Source organism: Hylobates moloch, unplaced genomic scaffold, assembly GCF_009828535.3.
Source record: "Hylobates moloch isolate HMO894 unplaced genomic scaffold, HMol_V3 SCAFFOLD_47, whole genome shotgun sequence".
Classification (NCBI taxonomy): Eukaryota; Metazoa; Chordata; class Mammalia; order Primates; family Hylobatidae; genus Hylobates; species Hylobates moloch.
Window position 1 is genome coordinate 680,665 of NW_026652322.1, and position 18,704 is coordinate 699,368.

The 18,704-nt window shown below is 44.6% G+C and overlaps 1 protein-coding gene and 1 long non-coding RNA gene across 4 annotated transcripts in view; one reads left to right on the top strand and one right to left on the bottom strand.

The window, feature by feature from the left end:
- LOC116463647 (recQ-like DNA helicase BLM) overlaps window positions 1–6,404 on the bottom strand; it is a 100,178-nt gene extending 93,774 nt beyond the window's left edge. For 2 of the 3 annotated variants that reach the window (XM_032146825.2, XM_058434788.1), the window contains exon 1: window positions 6,310–6,404. The gene's annotated coding sequence lies outside the window, so the exon portion shown is untranslated. The remainder of the gene's footprint in view (window positions 1–6,309) is intronic. The other variant, XM_032146830.2, reaches the window with a different exon arrangement.
- Window positions 6,405–6,616: 212 nt separating this feature from the next.
- The window catches only part of LOC131382544 (uncharacterized), a 15,649-nt gene continuing 3,561 nt past the window's right edge, over window positions 6,617–18,704 (top strand). Inside the window, exons 1-3 of the long non-coding RNA XR_009212102.1 lie at window positions 6,617–6,770; window positions 8,929–9,050; window positions 9,743–9,899. This is a non-coding gene — a long non-coding RNA (uncharacterized LOC131382544). The remainder of the gene's footprint in view (window positions 6,771–8,928; window positions 9,051–9,742; window positions 9,900–18,704) is intronic.

An 18,704-nucleotide genomic window follows, 5' to 3' on the forward strand; every position in this document is an offset into this window, starting at 1 on the left:
AATGCATATACTATCATCCCATTTACAGAGCTCAAAACCAGGCAAAACTGAACTATATTATTTACAGATGCATAGATCAGGGCAAACTATGAAGACAAGAAAAGCATTATCACAAAAATCGGGACAATAGGGCCAGGTGTGGTGGCTCATGCCTGTAATCCCAGCACTTTGGGAGGCCGAGGCAGGCAGATTACCTGAGGTCAGGAGTTTGAGACCAGCCTGGCCAACATGGTGTAACCCTGTCTGTACTAAAAATAGAAAAAATTAGCCAGCCATGGTGGCAGGCACCTGTAATCCAAGCTACTTCGGAGGCTGAGGCAGGAGAATCACTTGAACCCAGGAAGCAGAGGTTGCAGTGAGCCGAGATCGTGCCACTGCACTCCAGAATGGGCAACAAGAGCAAAACTCTGTCTCAAAATAAATAAATAAATAATTGGGACAATAGTTATCCCTAACATAGGGAGGAGGTATGAGAAAGATACGCTTCTGGGGTCCTGGGATCCTGGTAATATTCTATTTCTTTTTTGATCTAGATGATAGTTATGTGTAAGTATAATTTTATAATGAGTCTTCAATTTACTATGGATACAATATAATTTGTATGCATAACTAAACTTTGTAATTTCTTTGTAACTATTCTTTAAATTATGTAACTTTTTTTTATTTTCATTTTTTGAGAGGGAGTCTCATTCTGTTGCCCAGGCTGGAGTGCAATGGCGTGATCATGATCTAGGCTCACTGCAACCTCCACTGCCCAGGTTCAAGTGATTCTCCTGCCTCAGCCTCCCAAGTAGCTGGGATTACAGACATGGGCCACCACGGCCGGCTAATTTTTGTATTTTAGTAGAGATGGGGTTTCGCTAGGTGCGGTGGCTCACACCTGTAATCCCAGCACTTTGGGAGGCTGAGGTGGGTGGATCACGAGGTCAGGAGATTGAGACCATCCTGGCTAACATGGTGAAACCCCGTCTCTACTAAAAATACAAAAAATTAGCCGGGCGTGGTGGCGGGTGCCTGTAGTCCCAGCTACTCGGGAGGCTGAGGCAGGAGAATGGTGTGAAGCCGGGAGGCGGAGCTTTCAGTGAGCCAAGATCTCGCCACTGCACTCCAGACTGGGAGAGAAAGCAAGTCTCTGTCTCAAAAAAAAAAAAGAGATGGGGTTTCACCCTGTTGGCCAGGCTGGTCTCAAACTCCTGCCCTTAAGTGATCCACCTGCCTCAGCCTCCTAAAGTGCTGGGATGACAGGCGTAAGCCACTTTAACTCTTGGTTTCCAGCGAAATTATGTATATTTTTACAAATGTATTTTGGTTCTCATAATAAAAAAAATTTTTTTTTTTTTTTTTGAGATGGAGTCTCGCTCTGTCACCAGGCTGGAGTGGAGTGGTGTGATCTCGGCTCACTGCAATCACTGCCTCCTGGGTTCAAGTGATTCTCCTGCCTCAGACTCCCAAGTAGCTGGGATTACAGGCATGTGCCACCATGCTCAGCTGATTTTTGTATTTTTAGTAGAGACAGGGTTTCATCATGTTGGCCACACTGGTCTCGAACTCCTGACCTCATGATCTGCCCACCTAGGCCTCCCAAAGTGCTGGGATTACAGGCGTGAGCCACTGTGCCCGACCAATAAAAATATTCTTAAAAGAAAAATTTGGCTGGGCGCAGTGGCTCACACCTGTAATCCCAGCACTTTGGGAGGCCGAGGCGGGCGGATCACGAGGTCAGGAGATCGAGACCATCCTGGCTAACACGGTGAAACCCCGTCTCTACTAAAAATACAAAAAATTAGCCGGGCGTGGTGGCGGGCGCCTGTAGTCCCAGCTACTCGGGAGGCTGAGGCAGGAGAATGGTGTGAAGCCGGGAGGCGGAGCTTTCAGTGAGCCAAGATCTCACCACTGCACTCCAGACTGGGAGAGAGAGCGAGATTCTGTCTCAAAAAAAAAAACAAAAATAAAAATAAAAAAAGAGATGGGGTTTCACCCTGTTGGCCAGGCTGGTCTCGAACTCCTGTCCTTAAGTGATCCACCTGCCTCAGCCTCCTAAAGTGCTGGGATTACAGGCGTGAGCCACTTTAACTCTTGGTTTCCAGCGAAATTATGTATATTTTTACAAATGTATCTTGGTTCTCATAATAAAAAAAAAGTTTTTAGCCAAAAATCTAGCCAAAGTGGGTAGATTACCTGAGGTCAGGAGTTTGAGACCAGCCTGACATGGTGAAACCCCATCTGTACCAAAAATACAAAAATTAGCCAGGTGTGGTGGTGGGTGCCTGTAATCCCAGCTACCCAGGAGGCTGAGGCAGGAGAATCGATTGAACTCGGGAGACAGAGGTTGTAGTGAGCTGAGATCATGCCACTGCACTTCAGCCTGAGCAACAGAACGAGACTCCATCTCAAAAAAGAAAAAAGAAAAGAAAAATTAGCAACAAATAACAGATAAACGATTAATACTAAAAATATATAAAGAACATCCAGTTCCAGTGAACAAATGTTCAGGGAATATAAACACAACAGCTCACCAGAATATACAGACACTAAGTAAATTTATGAAAAAATTGTCAAATTTTTCTAATAATAACACAGAGCATCATTTCATACCTATTAAACCAAAGAGAGAAGAATATTGCGAAAATTTATAAGATAAATGACAAGCATGAAGACTGATCCACTAAAACAAATAATTTATTTAGATTTTTATTTTATTTTTTGGTAGAGACGGGGTTTTGCCATGTTGCCCAGGCTGGTCTTGAACTCCTGGGCTCAAGCAGTCCCCCACCTTGGTTTCCCAAAGTGCTGGGATCATAGGCATGAGCTACCACGCCCAGCCAGGAAATAATTTAATATTGAAAAAAGCAGGCCAGGCTCGGTGGCTCACACCTGTAATCCCAGCACTCTATGGGCAAACTGCTTGAGCCTACGAGTTCGAGATCAGCCTGGACAACATGGTGAAACCCTATCTCTACAAAAAATCAAAAGCCCATTTCTACAACAAATACAAAAAGTAGCCAGGCATGGTGGCACACCCCTGTACTCCCAGCTGAGGTGGGACGATCACTTGAGCCCGGGAGGTTGGAGCTGTAGTGAGCCCTGTCTCAAAAAAAAAAAAAAAAGAAAAGAAAAGAAAAGAAAAAAAAATTCCTCAAGTGTCAGGTTTAAAAAGAAAGAAAAAAGAAAAACACTTAAATTATGACTACATTAAGGCTATAGCTACCTAAGAAATCTATACAGCTAAATCTGTATAACTAATTTTATAGCTGAAATTTGGAAAGGACTCATGGAAAATAAAAATAGTTCAAGTGTTTGAAAGATAGGATTATGACTGGAATATTTTTCTTGACATTGAGAATATGTTTCAATAAAATACAGGAATTTTTAAACAAAGTAAACTCAATAGTTCCCTGTCATTCCAGAGAACAAAGTCCATATGTCATAACTCCAAGAACTTCCACTTTCTGTCTTCAACTTGTATTTTTCATTCAGCTAATATCTACAGTGACTACTCTGTGCCAGGCATCATGGTAGGCACTGAAGTACAGAGATGGGCGAGACATTATTACTGCCTTCAAGGAGCTTATAGACTAGCAGAAAATAGACATGTCAACAAATAATTACAATGCAACGAGATAAGTCTGACAATCAAGTCTTTTCTTAAAAGACTATGGCTTCCCAGATTAAGGAAAAACAGGCAAGTGATAGAGCAGCTTTTCAAAGAACACTGAATTGGATCTTGAAGGACAAGTGGAACTTTACAGACAGGACTGAGGTTGTGAAGAAGAGTAGTCTATGAACTACTGGTACAAAGGCTGAGGTAGAATAGTATGTGTTAGAGAAACAGAACGCTCAAAAGCCTCTGGTATTATGCTAAGGAGTTTAGATTTTATCCTACAGGTAATGGAGACCCTTAAGGGCTTTCAGCACTGAAGTCCTAGGATTATTCTACAATTATCTTGGACCTCTTTATTCTGTCCATGTTTCTCTTAGAAAAAAAAAAAAACATATATATGTAAATTAAAATATATGTATATCTTTTAATTTTTAATATTTCTTGCATAAAGATACAGAAAATAGAATTACACCCATGTACCCACCAACCAAATTTAAAAAGTTCAATTCGGCCCTATTCTCTCTCTTTTAAAGGCATAAAACATTTCAGGTAGATTGACTGATGGACTCTCACTCTGTCGCCCAGGATGGAGTGCAGTGGTGCAATCTTGACTAACTGCAGCCTCCTGGGTTCAAGCGTGCCTCAGCCTCCCCAGTAGCGAGAACCACAGGCGCACACCACCATGCCCAGATAATTTTTGTATTTACTATAGAGAGGGAGTTTTGCCATGTTGGTGAGGCAAGTCTCCAACTCCTGGCCTCAGGTGATTCACCCGCCTCAGCCTCCCAAAGTGCTGGGATTATGGGTGTGAGCCACTGTGCCCGGCCTCATTTCAGATATATTTAAAATCTCACTCATGGCCGGGTGCGGTGGCTCACGCCTGTAATCCCAGCACTTTGGGAGGCTGAGGCGGGTGGATCACGAGGTCATGAGATCAAGACCATCCTGGCTAACATGGTGAAACCCCGTCTCTACTAAAAATACAAAAAATTAGCTGGGCATGGTGGCGGGCGCCTGTAGTCCCACCTACTTGGCAGGCTGAGGCAGGAGAATGGCATGAACCCGGGAGGTGGAGCTTGCAGTGAGCCAAGATCGCACCACTGCACTCCAGCCCGGGTGACAGAGCAAGACTCCATCTCGAAAAAAAAAAAAAAATCTCACTCATTCCAGGAATGACTATGAAAAAGGAAAAACAGATAAAAATTTAAAAATCAAAACAAATAAACTATCACTCATTCCCGTTACCTTTTTCTCTTCCCTTCCTGCTTATAGGTAATACCAACTGTCCTAACGTGGATGTGTAGAATTTCCCAGCATGTTGTTTTACTGCACATCTAACACTATGGTCTTTTTCTAATTTTTTAACTCTTAGTTTCCACAGTAAAATGAAGGAAATAACTACTTCTCCAGGTTACTGATAGGACTGTAATCTATACGTATAAGGTACCTATCATGGTGAGTGGCACTGAAAGTGACACAGGACCCAGAAATTTCATTTCCTCCCAGTAGATTATAGCTACTTTCTGACAGTATAAGCAGCCCAGCTAACAAAATGTTGATTCAATTAATTCTATTTACTATTCCCCAAACAGAATACTTTTGCCTACCCCCTTCTTCACCTTCTGATCTCTCATGCAGTCTCTCGAATTCCTGTCCCTTAATCTTGACAGTGGCACACAAGTGTTATTTATCTGCATGGGTGGCACAAGGAGCTGTCAGTCACCTGCTCCATCTCACGCCATGAGGTACCTAAAGTTCTGTGTGACCTAAGGACAGGTGAGGGGTATTGGAGAAAGCCTAATGTTGTGGGACGTGCTTTAAAATCAGGCGCTCTTAGTTCAAATCCTGTATCTCTAGCACTTAATCACCAAATGCTCTTTCTGTACAGAGACAACCTCTTTGTGCTTCAGATTTCTCCATGTCTAAAATGGGGACAATTTCATCCGATTCTCTGGGTAATGATAACAGAACCCTTACTGTGTATTATGTAACAGGTAGTCTTCGAAGCATTTATTATTGCATATATTAAGTCGTTTAATCCTAACAAAAACGCCAGGAAGTAGAAGAGACCATTTCCCCCATATGACAGACGAAAACTAAGACACTTAGTGTTTCAGTAACGTGCAGTAGACACCGAGCTCAATGTGAAAGAGCCAGAATTCGAACCCAAGCAATCTGATGCAGTATTCTTAACCACTTCGCTTTGCTGGGATATCGTAAAGCTACAGTTGTAAGATCACGGGTGCCAGGAACATGGCACACAGTAGACACTCAAAAACAAGAGTAGCCCAGCTCGTGATTATGGAAAACCACAGAAAAAGTACAAAGTGTTTTCGTTGTTCCTCAGGAGGGACACGGAGGTAGTAGTGCCAGAGGCCTGGGCTGGGATTACTCTGTGCAGGGCATCATGTTAGGCACTGGAGTACATGGGCAAGAACATGCCGGGTCCTAGCCCATGCTTGGCCTCCGACGCCCCAAGAGACCTTGGCAGAGTTCGCCCCCGCCCCGGGCCTCTGTTTCCCCATTTGGGAACGTATTTATGTATCTGCTGTCCTCCCAGGATGTTGGCCAGACTAGAGGACTCAGCGGGCCGAGGCGAACCAGTGCAGGAAACGGAAGAACCCGAGCGGCCTCCAGCTCCGGGCCGGGCCGCCAGAGCAAGGCTAGATCAATGCGGACCGACCTGTAGTTACGCGCGCGGCACTCACCTCGCACGCAGACTCCTAGCGGACGGAACCAGGATCCAAACTTCCCGCGCCGCGACCACGGCCGCCGCGCCGAGCGCTGGCTCACTTCGCGCCGGAAGCCTGCCTATTCCGATTGGCTGCTTCCTGGGGAAGCCAACCAATACTGTCGCACTCCGACATCTGTTCCCGCCCCCTCAGGCTGCTGGGGCGGGGTCGCCGTAGAGCGCCGGGAGGGACACGTATCTCCAAAGCCCAATCAGAGTCCGGACGGGAGGGTCAGGTGACTACGGTTACATCTCGGGCTTCCGGCGCTAGTTGGGTCTTTGTGTTTGGTGTTTTAGAGTCGGTGAAGGCTTTAAAGGAAGTAGGTAGCTGGAACCCGGCTGTGGCGGGGTTGAAAAGCCCGGACGTTTGAGAGCTGAGACTTGCCAGTTCCCACAGGCCAAGCCAGGCGTCTGGACCCCGTTCTCTTGGCTCCGACGGTGTGTCTCTGCGATGTTTTGGCGGTCTCTCCTCTCCATCCCCTTAATAATACTGGTCTCTGTTTCACCCGTACCCCTCTACACGAGCAGGTGCAAATTGTCATTGAACCGGGAAAGTGGGCCACACTCATATGCCTCCATGGACACGTGAGAAGCCATGCTTCTGTTTCAGCCTATTGCTGACACGCGGGAATGTGGGCCCTGTGATGCCAGATTTTACTTTCTTTCCTTTCTTCCTCTCTTCTCCCCTCTCTACTTCCTTCCCTCTCTCCTTCCCTCCCGCCCTCCCTCCTCTTTGTGTGTGTGATAAAATCTATGTAACATAAAATTCGCCATTTTTAAGTGTACAGTTCAGTGGCATTAAGTACATTCACATTGTTGTGAAACCATCACCACTATCCATCTCCAGAACTTTTTCATTATCCCAAATAGAAAATCTGCCTATTACACAATAACTCCCCATTACCCGTTTCTCACAACCCCTGATAGCGGATATTGCGCTTTCTATCTGTAAATGCTAGGTACCGCATATAAATTGAATCATACAATAATTGCTCTTTTCTGATTGGCTTATTTCAGTTAGCATAATGTCTTCAAGGAGCATCTATGTTGTAGCATGTATCAGAATTTCTTCCTTCTTGAGGCTAAATAATATTCCATTATACATGTATACCACATTTTGTTTATCCATTCATCCATATAAATGGATGCTTGGTTATTCCCACCTTTTGGCTATTGTGAATAATGCTGCTATGAACTTTGGTATACAAATAATCATTCTCCACATAATACGCAGAAAGAGTTTTCTAAAATGTAAAAATCTGTTCAAGTTACCTCCCTCCCGAAAATCTTCTATGGTAAATTGAAACCAAAATATGATACTATTTTTTTTTTTTTTTGAGACGGAGTCTCGCTCTGTCGCCCAGGCTGGAGTGCAGTGGCGCAATCTCGGCTCACTGCAAGCTCCGCCTCCCGGGTTCACGCCATTCTTCTGCCTCAGCCTCTCCGAATAGCTGGGACTACAGGCGCCCGCCACCACGCCCAGCTAATTTTTTGTATTTTTAGTAGAGACGGGGTTTCACCGTGGTCTCGATCTCCTGACCTCGTGATCCGCCACTCCATAGAATAGCTGAAATGAAAAGACTGACAATTCCCTTAGTTGCAAAGAGGCAGAAATGGGACTCTCATACAGTGTTGATGGGAGTGTAAAATGGTACAACCACTTTGGAAACATCAGTCTCTACCGAAATTAAATTTACCCCTACCCTATACTCCAGAAATCCCATTTCTAGATATCTACCCCCAAAAATGAATGCCTTTGTTCACCAAAAGACTCATAGCAGCTTTATTCATAATAGCCAAAGGGAAAAAACTCAGATGTCCACCAACAGATGAATAAATTGCGGCTTATTCATATAACTGTATACTACTGTTGAAGAATAATTTTAATATCAAATATAATACAGATATAAATGTTAGAGATTTTATTTAACTCATTAATGAATGAGATATCCAGAAAGATTACAACTGCTTCAATGGAAAATTCAAAGTACCACACACATAGTCAAATGAGGAATAATGAAATAACTACAAATATATACAAAAACTGGCAGAACTGATCAAATCCACAGCTCAGTAATCAATTGCATTCTACTGAAAACAATTTGCATTTTTTTTTTTTTTTTTTTTTGAGTTGGAGTCTCACTCAGCCGCCCAGGCTGGAGTGCAGTGGCGCGAGCTTGGCTCACCGCAACCACCATCTCTCAGGTTCAACAGAGTCTCCCGTCTCAGTCTCCCGAGTAGCTGGGATTACAGGCACCCGCCATCATGCCCAGCTAGCTTTTTGTATTTTAGTAGAGACAGGGTTTCACCATGTTGGCTAGGCTGGTCTCGAACTCCTGACCTCAGGTGATCCGCCCGTCTCGGCCTCCCAAAGTGCTAGGATTACAGGTGAGCCACCGTGCCCGGCCACAATTTGCATTTCTATAGACAAGAAGCATCTATAGTTTGTAAAAACTCCGAGTTATTCTGTAGCTCAAAGACAGTGAAAGGTTTAGAATCCTCATAGAATCAGACATCCTAGAAAGGTAAGCTGGACAGCTGGGCACCTTATTTTTCAGTGACACCCAGTAATCATTTTTTTGTTGTTTGTCTTTAGATGGAGTCTTGCTCTGTCACCCAGACTGGAGTACAGTGGCGTGATCTCAGCTCACTGCAACCTCCACTTCCCGGGTTCAAGTGATTCTCCTGCCCCAGCTTCCCAAACAGCTGGGACTACAGGTACATGCCACCACGCCTGGCTAATTTCTTGTATTTTTAGTAGAAATAGGGTTTTGCCATGTTGCCCAGGCTGGTCGCAAACTCCTGGCCTTAGGCGATCTGCCAGTCTCAGCCTCCAAAAGTGCTGGGATTACAGCCGTGAGCCGCCTTGCCTGGCCAAGGTATGTATTTAAGATTAAGATGAGTGCACAAGCCTTTCACCACTCTACGCTAACATCCACAGAATCCTTCCAGGTGGGAGGTAAAGGTTGCAGTGAGCTGAGATCACACCACTGCACTCCACCCTGGGCAGCAGTGAGAATCTGTCTTAAAAAAAACAAAACAAAACAAAAAAAACCACACAGAATCCTTCCAGCAGCCCCCATTTGCCTTCAAGGTGAAGACCAAACTCCGATTGAGTCCCTGCTTCCTCTCATGTGTCATCTGTCCCTCATCCCCATTTTCCTGTCATTTCCTCAAAGTGTTTTATAGTCTTTCTAGTTTCCTGGCGTTTGCCTCCAAATCATACCTCTAGTTCATCTCTCAGGTCTCAGGACAACTTCTCTGCAAGTTGTTGGAGAAGTTGGGAAGTTGGAAAGCCTTACCTAATCCTCCAAATCTGCCTGTGTATCCCTCCTAGGTTTTCCCATAACATCAGTCAGCGTTTGTATTGGTTGTGTTGATACTATTAGTGTGCCTGTCTTCCTCTACAGAATATGCTCTCCATGAGAGTGCTCTTCAAGGCCTACCACAATGGCTGGCACTAGAGAAGGGCACAAAATTGAAGAACAGTGAAGACAAAAGCAATAAGATAATTAAGGCCATGTGAGACAGCAACAATATCAGCTGAATGTCACCTTTTATTGAGTTGTGAGTATCCAACCTCTCACTTTGGGGGATACTGTTTGAGCCTAAGTAACATTAGTGGCTTTATTCATTTGGTAGATTGTTTGTATCTTTGCGTTGTCTCTATCCTGCTTTTTCCTTGGCCATTTTGCTATTAAAAATCTGCTTGATTTACTCTGCACTTTCCCGTAGAGAAGGGTAGCCTGAGGAGTTATTTAACAATGATGTGTTTTGGCCAGGCACAGTGGCTCATGCCACTTTGGGAGGCCAAGGCAGGCAGATCACGAGGTCAGGAGATCGAGACCATCGTGAAATGCCGTCTCTACTAAAAATACAAAAATTAGCCAGGTGTTATGGCGCACGCCTGTAGTCCCAGCTACTCGGGAGGCTGAGGCAGGAGAATGGCAGGAACCTGGGAGGCGGAGCTTGCAGTGAGCCGAGATCGCGCCACTGCACTCCAGCCTAGGCAACAGAGTGAGGCTCCATCTCAAAAAAAAAAAAGTAGTATATCCATACAGTGGAATATCATTCAGCCATGAAAAGGAGTGAAGCTCTGACACATGCTACAACATTCTGAGTCAAATATGCCAGACACAAAAAAACAAATACTATCTGACTCCATTTATATGAAAGATTTTGAATAGGCAAATTCATAGAGACAGAAAGTAGATTAGAGGTTTCAGGAACTGAGAGTAGGAAGGAGGGAAGAATGAGGAATTATTGCTTACTGGGTTCGTAGTTTCCATTTGGGGGGGATGAAAAAGTTTAGAAATAGTGGCAATGGCTGTACAGCATTTTCAATGTAATTAATGCCATTGACTTCTACACATAAAAAGGTTAAAATGACAGTTTATTTCATACATATTTTACCGCACACAAAAAAAGCAGTTGCTGTGGAAAAAAAAAAACACACACAACATATTTTACACACATACACAAGCTCCAATCAAAACAGAAATAGATTTTCAGTTTTTCTTAAAAAAGAGGAAAGAAGAAAGGGAGGGAGGGTGGGAGGGAAGGAGAGAAGGAGGGAAGGAAGGAGAGAGGGAAGAAGAGAGGAAAGTATGAAAGAAAAGAAGGATCTAGCAGCATCACAGGGCCCACATTCCCTCAAGCGAACAATAGGCTGAAACAAGTGTGGCTTCTCACGTGTCCCTGGAGGCATCTGAGTTTGTTTCATGTTTCCCCCATCAATGACAATTTGCACCTGCTTGTGTAGAGAGGTACCTATGGAACAGAGGTCAGCATTAATAAGGGGGTGGAGAGGAGAGACTGCCAAAGCCTTGCAGAGACAGAAAAAAAAAGTGTGGTTTTCCAGGACTGAAAACTCAGTCGCAGCAGCCCCTCTCTCAGTTATACCTGTAGGATTTTAATTTATAGAGGTGACTGACTGATGACAGACTAGTGGCTTTGAAGGAATAATTTATCCACATTTCCTGAGAGGAGGGGCACACCACGCCATGCAGGGCCACATGGAGAAGAAGCACCAGCTTTGGTCAGGAGGCAGAAGGGAGTGAAGGGAAAGCTTAAACCAGAACCTTTATTAGCATTTCAGCAGGAAAGGCAAGGCAGTGCAGGGAAAGTTTGGGACTGGCTGATTTGAATAATTCTGGTGGGTTTTGGAGATTAGTGGTGTCTCTAGGGGTTCTGTAGTACCTAGCCTTGGGTTAATTTAGGGCAGGGGAAATATTGGCTTTGTGTTAGAAAAAGGGGGTAGTTAGAGCTATGGACTTGGGACTAGTTGGAGGGTTTGTAATATAATTTTTGGGGCGCCCACAAAAACAAGATCATAGGAAAGATGTAAACAACTTTGGCTGTTTGTTTGGTCCTGTATGGCCTGAGCCACAGATGGGTTTGGCATAATAGCAGCTTCCTGGCATGAAAGAGCCAAAAAAAAAAGAAGACATCAAAAACACTACCTTTTGCAGTAGACACCTGTAGTCTTTGCCTGGGGAAAATCATCCACTTACAGCACCCTGACACGGCTTTGGAGAGCCACTTTTCTCAATTCAGCCAGGAAACTCATGCCAATGTGGGACTGACTTCTCAAGCCTGGAACGCCAGGGGTGGCCCTGCCACTTCAGCCTGGCCAATCAGTATATCTTACTAGCTTGGCCTGATGACTCCAGCTGGGCCAGTGAGAGCCCTCCCCAGGACTTTGGCTAGAATCTACTGGGAATGTGGTAATAGGTGTGCCCTTTCTGTTGGAGTTCCCAAACTGTTAAGATGTCATCCTGGATGTGGGACTAGGAGGGGAGCCTGCCTGAGGATGAAGCCACCGAGAGGAGAGTGCAGGCAAGAGAAGGAGAGAAGCTGGGTTTTGGTGGAATTAATTGTCTGAGGCCCTGGATCCTGCTGTACTGGCAGCCACGTCCTGGACTTTGCAGTCATATAAGCCAATTAATTCCCATTTATACTTAAAAAAAAAAAGGCAAACTGCAAAACAGTAGCCATAGGATGCTATGTTTATGTAAAGAACAGGGGAAAATGATTCGGATATGTGTCAGCTAGCATATTCATTTAAACTTTTCTAATAAATAAGAAGCTAATAATCATGAATACCTGTTGGGAGTGGGAGCTGGGTAGATGGAGGAATGAGTCATAGAAATACTTTATAGAAATACTTTACTGTGGCCGGGCGCGATGGCTCACGCCTGTAATCCCAACATTTGGGAGGCCAGCGGATCACTTGAGGCCAGGAGTTTGAGACCAGTCTGGCCAACATGACAAAACCTCGTCTCTACTAAAAATACAAAATTTAGCTGGGCATGGTGGCATGCGCCTCTAGTCCCAGCTAGTCAGGAGGCTGAGGTGGGAGAGTTGCTTGAACCCAGGAGGCAGAGGTTGCAGTGAGCCAAGATGGTGTCATTGCACTCCAGCTTGGGCGACAGCGAGACTCTGTCTCAAAAAAAAAAAGAAATACTTCACTGTATACCCTCTCATATTTTTTGACATTTGAACATGTGAGAATGTTACCTATCAATAATATTAAATACAGACATTTTATTTTTATTTTTTGTAGAGACAGAGTCTTGCTGTTGGCCAGGTTGGTCTTGAACTCCTGGCCTCAAGCAATCCTCCTGACTCAGCCTCCCCAAGTGCTGGGATTACAAGTGTGAGCCACCATGCCCAGCCCAGACTTTTAAAAATACAAAAAACAGCCAGGCGCGGTGGCTCAAGCCTGTAATCCCAGCACTTTGGGAGGCCGAGGCGGGCGGATCACGAGGTCAGGAGATCGAGACCACCCTGGCTAACACGGTGAAACCCCGTCTCTACTAAAAATACAAAAAATTAGCCGGGCGTGTTGGCGGGCACCTATAGTCCCAGCTACTCGGGAGGCTGAGGCAGGAGAATGGCGTGAACCCGGGAGGCGGAGCTTGCAGTGAGCCGAGATCGCACCACTGCACTCCAGCCTGGGGGACAGAGCAAGACTCCGTCTCAAAAATAAAAATAAAAATAAACATACAAAAAACTCGAGATTTATTTTATAAAGCCCTTAGGAAGAACAAATCCTATTATAGCAAATACATTGAATTTTCAATGTATTGTGCTAGTAAGATATTTACACTCCTAACCACTCAGGAGCAAAGTAAACAAAGAACACTGTTGAGAGACCAGGTAGGTGGAGAAAGATCTTAATTAAACTTAAAGTTATACATAGTCTGCCTTTTGTTATGTTTTCTAAGAATATGTTAGAAGCAGTCTGAGATATTCAGTGGTAAGAACGACGCTCTTCCGAGAATATATGTTGTTATTCACAAGGCACTTCTGCTTCCAAGTAGGATGTAGTAGGTATCAGTAGGTTGTCACTCCTGCTACAACAACCAGAAAAACAAAAATGCACACATACAAAAAAAGGATAAATTATACAAATCACACACACATATGTATATATTTATAGACAGTCTCACTCTGTCACCTAGGCTGGAGTGCAGTGGCGCCATCTCAGCTCACTGCAACCTCTGCCTCCTGAGTTCAAGTGACTCTCCCACCTCAGCCTCCCGACTAGCTGCGACTACAGGTGTGTGCCACCATGCCCAGCTAAATTTCGTATTTTTCGTAGAGATGGGGTTTCACCATGTTGGCCAGGCTGGTCTCGAACTGCCTTGGCCTCCCAAAGTTCTGGGATTACAGGTGTGAGCCACTGCGCCCGGCCCAAATCCTATTTTTAAAGATATAAGAACATCAGAGAGCAGTGGGATCAGAGAAAGAAGAGCCCATTGCTAGGTGAGCTGGGATTGCTGGTCATTTTTCTCGCTGGGTGTATTTGTCAAAGCCGAAGATTGAGTGTGGTTTACACTGAACTTCTGATGGCCTCTCAGGCTATTGTTATAGATTAGAACCTGTAGGAGCCTAGATAAGAGGCTTTTTTTTTTTCCCATGGGATATTTGCTGAGTGCTGGGGTAGACTGGGGGACAAGAGCTGCTAAGCTCGAGACCTAGGCTGGAAAGGCAGAGTAAGATCTGCAGTCCCTTATTGTTTGGAATATGGAGTCCCTCTGAAGGGAGGGGCCTGCAAAAAATACATGACAGGTCTCACTCTCAAGATAATTAAAAACAGAGGTGGACCACATCTAAGTAAAGCTGTAACTCTTCCGAAATCAGCTCAATTTCTGATTGGATAGAATTATCATTCTTTTGAGCTACATGGGCTAACAGAAAATAGAGTCAACCATTCAGAGAAAAATATCATTAACTTCGACCTTTAAGGTTATTTTATACACAATATTTGGCATACAATAAAAAAGTATTAGTCGGCAGGGCACAGTGGCTCACACCTGTAATCCCAGCACTTTGGGAGGCTGAGGCAGGTGGATCACTTGAGGTCAGAAGTTTGAGACCACCCTGGGAAACATAGTGAAACCCCATCTCTAATAAAAATACAAGAATTAGTCAGGCGTGGTGGTGCATGCCTGTATTCCCAGCTACTCAGGAGGCTGAGGCAGAAGAATCACTTGAACCCAGGAGGTGGAGTTTGCAGTGAGCGGAGATAGCGCCACTGCACTCCAGCCTGGGTGACAGAGCGAGACTCTGTCTCAAAAAAAAGGAAAGAAAATGTCTGTACAGAAAGATAAAATAGAAAGAACAATGTTAACTACGAAGTTCTTGTTTAATGTCTCCCTAAAATACAATATTTAGCCGAGAAGATTATTTACATAATCTTAGCATGTTTGTTGTAGAAAATAAAAGGGAATTTTGTTTATTTAAATTATAAATAAACTCATTTTGTAATCATATTATATAAATTCCTGTTAGAATCTTGGATCTAGTTTTTTCTTCACAGATTGCAAGTAACATAAAATAAAGCTTCCACCAGATTTGAATCTAAATCCCACACTCATTTTACAATTCTGAATTTTGGTTTCTACATTTGTAAAATAGAAATAGTAATACATGTCTCATAAGTTTAGTATGAAGATTAAGTGACGTAAGGCCCTTGGTATAATGCCTGGTACAGAGTAAATATACATTATTATTGCTGTTATTACTTTTGGAGACAGGGTCTCATTCTGTTGCCCAGGCTGGAGTGCAGTGGTACAATCGTGGCTCACAGTAGTCTTGAACTCCTAGGCTCAAGTGATCCTCCTGCCTCAGCCTCTTGTTTAGCTGGGAATACAAGCACATGCCTCCATGTCCAGCTAATTTAAAAGAATTGTTTTTCCAGAGACAGGTTCTCACTATGTTGCCAGGGCTGGTTTTGAACTCCTGGCCTCAAGCGATCCTCCTGCCTTGGCCTCCCAAAGTGCTGGGTTTATAGATGTGAGCCACTGCACCCAGCTATGAAAAATTATTAATTTTTCCTCAGGCATGCATATCTACCATGTTACAGGAATCATCACAGGGAGTGTGAGGGAATAGACTCCCGTTAAATGAGATGAGATTAAATGAGACAGTGGATGTAACTCTCTCAGTAAAGTCCTTGTGAATGGTGACCTTTATTATTATAATAACATAATCTCAGTCTGCCAAATCAGATGTGCAACAAACTGTTTTAATGTAACAACTTCACTTGTGTTTTGAGTTCCCAGTCTGCTAGATAACAGCAAATTAATCTTAGATATGTGAGGTTTATTTGTTTGTTTGTAGAGGTCTCACTGTGTTGCCCAGGCAGGTCTCAAATTCCTGGCCTGAAGCTGTCCTCCCGCCTCAGCCTCCCAAAGGGTTGGGATGACAGGCGTAAGCCACCATGCCCGGCCCAAAGTTTGGAGTTTTCTTTCCTTCCTGCTGGATGGTGCGTGGGTTCTAGGGTCTTACCTTGTGCCAAGGTGTGAGTTGGAGGGCAGTTGTTCCTTATAATCATCTTTTCTGATAGGTCACACAGAAGTGGCCTGTTCTTGTGCCTATGCCTTCTTCAAGTCTGGGGCATCCTCCCTCCACTTCTATTTACAGCCTGGGGGCCATGGGAATCTTTCTGTTGCTTCAGTGTCAAACAAGGGCATGGACAGTTTAGAGTGCCTGTGGCGCTGCCAACCAAAACACCCTATACACAGTGCCATCTCTGGGGTCCTGCTGTTCCCTGGCATGCAGCCCAGGAATCAGGGCCTCAGGCCTTTCTTTTTTGGAGCCACCTTGTCACTGCTCTCTCATATCAGTGCCTCACTTCTGTCTCCCCCTGCTTAAGGGGCTTTTAATCTGGTCTCCCTAAAGAACTTTACCTATTATTACCTATTATTAAGAATAGGTTTAGTTTCTTTCAGAAACTATTGTTTTGGAGTGTTTTCCACTTTTGTTACCATTTCATCTCTCATCTGAGCCAATAGACATATAGATTGCTTAAATGGCTGAAGATGGGGGGAAGGGAGGATACTAGAAGAAAATAAAAACAAGGCCGGCGCAGTGGCTCATGGCTGTACTCTTGGCACTTTGGGAGCCCAAGGCAGGCAGATCACTTGAGCCCAGGAGTTCAAGACCAGCTGGGAAAACATAGGGAGACCCTGTCTCTACAAAAAATAAAAAATTAGCCAGGCATGGTGGTGTGCACCTGTTAGTCCCAGCTACTCCGGAGGCTGAGGTCGGAGGATTGCTTGAGCCCAGGAGGTCAAGGCTGTGGTGAGCCGAGATCATGCCACTGCACTCTAGCCTGGGCCACAGAGCAAGACCCCGTCTCAAAAAGGGAAAAGAAAGAAAGAAAGAAAAGAAAAACATACCAAGTAAGGGTTCCAACCATAATATAATTTTTTTCTTTTTTTTTTTTTTCTTTTTGAGACAGCGTCTCACTCTGTTGGCCAGGCTGGAGTTCAGTGGTGCCATCTCGACTTACTGCAGCCTTGACCTCCTGGGTTCAAGTGATCCTTCCACTTCAGCCTCCCAAGTAGCTGGGACCACAGGCATGTGCCACCACGCCCAGCTAAGTTTTGTATTTTTTGTAGAGACGGGCTTTCACCATGTTGCGCAGGCTGGTCCTGAGCTCCTGGTCTCAAGCAATCCTCCTGCCTTAGCCTCCCAAAGTGCTGGGATTACAGATGTGAGCCATCAGGCCCAGCCTATAATGGAATTCTTATTATCAGATTAGCCTTTCTGCCTTAAACAACCATGAAACTGCCCAAAAGCTATGAGCAACCATTTTCAAACAGTAGACAACAGGCAGTGCATGACAGTAATCCCCGAGATCACTGATGAGATGTTTCCCACAATTTGTCTGTCTCTCTGCTGGGGACAGCTTTCCAATTGCAGCATAGCAAGCTGAGTAGAGCATACCATGGCAGAGTAGGGATGCCCTGCTGTGTCGAGAAGAGATCAGAGTGAAGGGCTGCCGAAACCAATGCAGTCCATAAGTCATGGCCCCGGAGAGAATGGAGCTGCTTATGTGGGAGGCAGAGATCCACACCACGGCTTTCTCGTGAGTTCTTGGCTGAAAACTGGGATATACATGTGTAGGGAAGACTACCTGAGGGTTACCAGAGAGAGGCTGCTACCCAGTTGAGAGCAAAACAGATAATAGAGATCAGGCAGATAACAGAATCCAGAGCCTCTACAATGTATCATCCAGTGTCCTTTACACAATCTATAATTCCTAAACGTACAAGGAAACAGAAAAATATGACCCATAGCAAAAACAACAATCAATAGAAGCTGACCGCAAAGTGGTCCAGATGCTGGACTTAGCAAAGACTTTAAGGAAATTATTATATGTTCAAAATTCTAAAGGAAAATATGTTTAAAGAATTAGGCCAGGCGCGGTGGCTCAAGCCTCTAATCCCAGCACTTTGGGAGGCCGAGGTGGGTGGATCACCTGAGGTCAGGAGTTCGAGACCAGCCTGACCAGCATGGTGAAACCCCATCTCAACTAAAAATACAAAAAATTAGCCAGGTGTGTTGGTGTGTGCCTGTAATCCCAGCTACTCGGGAGGCTGAGGCAGTAGAATCTCTTGAACCCGGGAGGCGGAGGTTGCAGTGAGCCGAGATCGCGCCATTGTACTCCAACTTGGGCAACAAGAGTGAAATTCTGTCTAAAAAAAAAAAAGGAAAATATGTTTAAATAATTAAAGGAAAATACGGTCTTTTTTTTCTTTTTTTAAGAGACGGGGTCTCACTACATTGCCTAGGCTGAACTTGAACTCCTGGGCTCAAGAGATCCTCCTGCTTCAGCCTCCCAAGTAGCTGAGACTGCAGGCATGCGCCCCCACACCCAGCAGGAAAGGTCTTTTCTTTTGAGGCAGGTTCTAACTCTGACACCCAGGCTGGAGTACAAGTGGCATGATCTTGGTTCACTGCAGCCTCAACCTCCAGGGCTCAAGTGATCCTCCCACCTCAGCCTCCCAAGTAGCTGGGACTACAGGTGCGCACCACCATGCCCAGCTAATTTTTGGATTTTTTTTTTTTTTTTTT